We start from the raw sequence: 6000 nt of genomic DNA, 5'->3' as shown, positions 1-6000 counted from the left end.
GATGGATTGAAGGTACCATTACCAGACAGTTGGGAGCAGTGAATTTTGAAGTGGAAACCGGTAGAGGGCTAGTAAGGAGGCATGTGGACCAGCTTGTGAAACTCTCATCACCAGTAGCAGTGGAACTTACGCCTGAGATACAAGCTGATAATGCTGCAAAGAATCTTGAGAGTTTCGGCACACCTGAAGTTTCCAGCACACCCGACAGTCCTGAGGAAAGTTTAATACCTGAGAGCAGGCATATGGAAGAGGTTGCAGAGACTCCAGCAGTGGTAGAAAAATCGGCATCACCACCCTCTCGCAAGTCAGGGCATATTCGGAGACCACCAAAAAATTTGAAGACTATGTTCATGATCCAGAGTAAGATTGAAGGGATGTAATATATTGGACAGGATTATCTCCCTTGCACTTCAATGAACTACGGATTATCTCCCTTGCACTTCAATGAACTACCACTAGAGGGCGCGACAGTCTTAAAATCTGTTCTTTTGTAAATAAAAGGACCGGGAGACGATCTTTCCCTACGAGACGTACCGTCTGCTGATCTATCTATAATGTTATTTTGTCTTGTGCATTTTTATTCATTATGCATTGTTAATGTTGATATACATCAACGCTCAGTCATTAATAGTCGCGTCGTGAATAATTTTCAAACTGACTTTAGAAAAAGAAATATAGAACTTCAAAATAATTTGGAAATACTCAACGAAAGGTTTTATTTATTATTAAAAAGACATTTTGATAATTATTCTCATGTGAAAATTATTTGTTTATTATTTTAAAAAGAAACAATCAATTTTAATATATCACGGTCACGTCATGGCTAATTTCATTAATAGCCGTGTGGTGGATAATTTTCAAACCGACTTTAGAAAAAAAATATAGAACTTCAAAATAATTTGGAAATACTCAATGAAAGGTTTTTTTTTTTTTTTTTTTTTTTTTTGTTACAAAGGCATCACCACATTATCAAGGCCCAGAGGCCACTCAAGGATAAGGGTTAAAGAGTGTACAGTAGAAGTTGGTCAATATAGTAATCATTAGTAATGAAAATTTGGTAAATTTAATAACTTATATGGAACGGCTCATCAAGAACTTATTTACTTTAGACTTGAACACAACCATATTGTAGTCAGCCGGAAAGCAGGAAAACGGAAGACAATTCCACAGGCGTGCAGTTCTAAGAAAGAAGCTTTGTTCATGGAATCTATGTTTAGGTTTAGGCACAGATAAAGAGTGGGGGAAATTATTGATAGTGTTTACAGCTAGACGAGTGTTTCTTGTGAAAGTTTGGCGAGGGGGGACCATAGATTGAAGCTCAGTTGAACACTTTCCATGAAAATAACGATACATCAGAGACAAACTCGCAACATCTCTTCTGTGAGATAGAGGTTGTAAGGAGGAGAAAAGGACATCTCCTACGAGGCTACGAAGTCTATTTTGAACTCTATCAAGGCAGAACAAGTCTTTTCTAGCAGCTCCTGCCCAGATGTGGCAACAGTATTCCATCCTTGTTTTTATTTATTATTAAAAAGACATTTTGACAATTATTCTCATGTGAAAATTATTTGTTTATTATTTTAAAAAGAAACAATCAATTTTAATATATCACGGTCACGTCATGGCTAATTTCATTAATAGCCGTGTGGTGGATAATTTTCAAACCGACTTTAGAAAAAAATATAGAACTTCAAAATAATTTGGAAATACTCAATGAAAGGTTTTATTTATTATTAAAAAGACATTTTAACAATTATTCTCATGTAAAAATTATTTGTCTATAATTTTAAAAACTAAAGCTAAATTAAATTAAATTTGTAACCTTCCTGATAGACTTTTTAGCCTTATAAGAAAATAAACAGTTAAAAATATCAACATAATATTTGCTATATTAGCAATAAATAGTATTGTTTCTTTAATTTATAATAACAATGTTATCAAACGTTATGAAAGTACTTTAATTTATATTAATAATGCTATCAAAAGTTATGAAAGTACTTGAATACAGTTCTAATTAAATACACGTTTAATTATTAACAAATAATATTACTTAACTATATTTGGTTGGAATAAAAATTTTCCCTTCTAATGGTACGTATCCAAATTGAAAAACTATAGGAAAAGAAAATGTATGTACTTTGGGGCCTTTTGGATAATTTCCCCGGTAATTTGGAACAACGCAAGAATACATCATGTTAGCAAACTGAAAACTAGAGGAAACTGCTGCTGATAGCCTATACCATATACCTGCAACTGAATCTGATAATGACGTCACGCTGTCATGTGCATCATCGGCTTTCTTTACTCTCGGTAGCCACGATAGAATGAACTTTTTTTCTTTTTTTTTTTTTTAGAAGTTTTATTTAAACAGTCTTTATTTGAACTTGATGGACCTTTTCTTTTTTATGGACTGTTTTTCACCATTAATATGTTTTTATAATAAAAGTTAGGTAAACGTCGATATCAAAATTTTGAAATTAAAGTTAGTTTTATTTAAAAAAAAAAAAACCCCAAAAAAAACAAGGTGTTTTTTTTCAATTACATTATAAACTTTATTTGAACTTTTAAACAAACTTTTACATACATAAAATAGACTTCATAGATAATTTATAATAATTTAAAAAAAAAATATATTTAACAAAAAGTTGTTTTGTTTTTTTTGACATTTCTCATGTATTTAATCAAACATCAAAAAAAGAAACGTATCCAATACATGATATTCCCCAAATAATTGTCCTTTTTTATTTGAACTTTTTAACAAAATTTGCATAAAAAATAGACTTTATTGATCTTTTATAACATAAAATTTTAAAATTTCTTTAAAGAAAAAGTTGTTTTTTTCATTGTTCATGTATTTTAATCAAACATCATTAAAAAAAATCGTATCCAATACATGATATTCCCAAAATAATTGTCTTTGATTCACCGCCGCCAGAGGAATTCTTGTAGATGACTATTAAGTTTTGCAAACACCTCGTCATTCTTCTTCTTTTTTTTTTTTTTAATAAAACTAACTTTAATTTTAAAATTTCGATGTTTGAAAAGCAGTCCATAATATATATTTCATTATAAAAGTTCTATTTTTGTTTGATAAAAAGATTAAAACAGTTAATAAATACAAAAAAGACAAAACAAAACAAAACAAACAAAAAAAAAAAACAGCCCATTAAGTTCAAATAAAGACTGTTTGAATAAAACTTATAAAAAAAGGTTCATTCTATACAGTTTTGGTCATCCGTAGCTAAAAATATGTCGGGTTAGGTTTAGGGTTATAAAATAGTTTTTTTTTTGTTTTTTTTTTTTTCGAACAAATAATTTTAAACAGTTTAATTTTTAATTTATTTCATGCTTCGGCCAGTCTTCCCTGGATTTGGAGTGCAGGTGCGTGAAATAAAATGGAGTCTCCAATTTCGGCAATAAAGTGTAGAAGCACCCTGAAATATTTCGTAAAGCAATAATACTTTTGGTGTGATTAAAAAAAAAAGAAAAAAAAGAAAAAAAGACAACTCTTAAACGTGACTACTAACGAAAAAAATAAAAGGAAGTCCGGTCTGGTAAGATAAATAATTTTACATCTGTCGTAAGCGATTTTCAACTGACACCGGTTATGGTCGGCAATGCTTCTATTACACCTAAAAATGAATTTTAAAAGTGGTTTCTCTTTGTCCTGAATTTAAAATTAAAACAAAAATCTCCTTTGTTGACTTCATACCGAATTATCTTCCTTGGTGACTCTTTAGTTTATTTGCAAACATTTTTGTTTAACTTGAAACATCTACTTGAAACAACATCTCATTATTTTATGAATTTCATCCCCCCACCCCCACCCAAGAAAACAAATAAGACAAAACACATAAAGGTAAGTCTAATTATTATCGAATTTTTTATGACATTCATTTTACGATTAAAGTTTTAGTTCAACTAAAAAAAAAACTTTCGTTGTAAATGTTTAAATTTGATGTGATTAAACATTTTGTTTTTCTTCTTTCTAAATCATAACATTTCCATATATTTGCATCAACTGTGGAATTTTTATTCTTCAAAAAACTAATTGAATATATATTATTTAATTTTTAAATTTTAAGTTATTGATTAGTTACATAGAATTGTTGTTTTACGATTATCTTTACCATTACCGTTTCGACTTAATTTCTGGTTAATCTTTTGGTTTTATTGACTTTTTTTTTTTGGTACTTCTGCACTTTAGTACCCGTTTTTCCAAGGAGTCTCGCGCGGAAACCGTTGGATTATATCGAGCGAACGAAAGTCAATTAAAAAAAAAGGAAAAAAAAAAAAAGAAGCTTAATTAGCCCCCAAAAGTGAGATTCTAGCTTCACTTAGACAAATTCAAACAAGGTCGTCTTAGTGTGAATTTTACAGAAGCCCAAAATGTCAGAAAGTCTAAAGGCTGTCTGAAAATAATGTCAGGTTGTTAGGAGGTAGGGAGTAGTGGTTTTCTTTTCTTTTTTCTTTTTTTCCTCAGCCATTCCTATTGTGAACGTTTGTATAATTTTTACCATTTTTTAATTTATTTTTCTGTTTCTGCTTTTAAATAAAATTTTTTTTTTTTTCAAGATTATATAAAATTATGTTACACTGAAAGCTTCACGTTCATTCAAGCAAGGAAAATATTAAAATCTTACATATAAAAATTATGCAAAACATAATTTCAACGAAAAGTAAAAATATTTTTTGTAATTATTATTTTTTGTGTGAAAATATTAAATAAGCAATGCTTAATTCAATGATAATATCAGTAGTTTGAGCAATTAATTTTTCTTTGGGTTATATCAGATTCATTAATAGGGACTTTAGGGGATTTTTTGTAATGTTCCTGAAAAAATTAATTTTTCTTTTTTATTGTTGCAATTTATGATGCTTTATTTTCATAAAAAAAGCAAAAATTAATTCATTTTTTTTACTACTGAAAACTATAACTTTAGTAAAGGTGTTTTTTGTTTAACAAAATAATACATTTCCACTAAGATTCAAATAGAAATGATAGGTTCATTATATTCTGTGATCATTATTTGATAAATAGCGAAAACTTCATTAAAATTGGTTAATTTCCTGATTTTTAAGAAAAGGGAGGGGTCAAAATGTTTATACATTTTGAGCATTGGCTATTCATTTTGCACGTACCTAATATTTTCCTAAATGTCTCATCTGAATTAAAAAGATAGTTAAAACGTAGGTAAATATTTCCTTACTTTCCACCTAAACAATCACGTTTAAAATTATGATTTTTTAAGGTTTTCAGGTATGCTGAAAACGAATATAGCATTTGAATTTTCTACAAATAGGTAGTTTTCCGGATATTAACAAATGTAATTCATTATGGTATCAGTAGTGGCAATTTTTGTATGCACGTGTGCAAAAATTTTGCACATACAGAAATGGGCACCACTGATAACATAAGGAATTACATTGCCTCATAACTGGAAAACTACTTGTTTACAGAAAATTTAAATGCATTATTCGTTTTCAGCATACCTGAAAACTTTTAAAAGTTGTCATTTTAAAGGTGAAAGAGTTTAACAGTCATTTATATCAGTACATTCATGGATGAAAACTATTTTAAAACGGTTTTATATCAGAAATATATTTTGTTTTTTGGCTTCTTAATCTCCTCATCCACCACCTAATTCATTTCTTTCTGTTTTGACTATTTCTTTACATCCAGGAATTTTATAGTTTGCTTTGACTGCTTGTTTTTGTAAAGCTACCATTCAATACCACTGCAAAAAATGACGATGCTTTGCCTAACAAGTTGAGTCATCTCCAATTCAGCTTGATTAAATTTGTAATCATTGCTTTTGCATTCTCAAATCTTCACACGTATCAATTTTCTCAAATTTTTATATTAAAAGAAGTAATTGACCAATTTTTATTTCCAACTCAACATTTGCTTTTCAAAATGACTTTTAAAAAGTTTCATGTCTGCTGAAAATGAATATTGCATTTAAAACGGGCAGACTAATAGTTTTCTTAATAGTAAAA

The 6000-nt window shown here is 29.1% G+C and overlaps 1 protein-coding gene across 3 annotated transcripts in view; it reads left to right on the top strand.

Annotated features, from left to right (window-relative positions):
* The first annotated feature begins 2898 nt into the window (after nt 1-2898).
* LOC145242739 (uncharacterized) overlaps nt 2899-6000 on the top strand; it is a 56195-nt gene continuing 53093 nt past the window's right edge. For 2 of the 3 annotated variants that reach the window (XM_080105883.1, XM_080105882.1), the window contains exon 1: nt 2899-3859. The gene's annotated coding sequence lies outside the window, so the exon portion shown is untranslated. The remainder of the gene's footprint in view (nt 3860-6000) is intronic. The other variant, XM_080105881.1, reaches the window with a different exon arrangement.

Source organism: Euprymna scolopes, chromosome 21, assembly GCF_053919585.1.
Source record: "Euprymna scolopes isolate OS-2025 chromosome 21, ASM5391958v1, whole genome shotgun sequence".
In the NCBI taxonomy this organism is placed as follows: domain Eukaryota; kingdom Metazoa; phylum Mollusca; class Cephalopoda; order Sepiida; family Sepiolidae; genus Euprymna; species Euprymna scolopes.
Note: the sequence above shows the minus strand (reverse complement) of the source record. Positions and strands in the feature narration are given on the sequence as shown.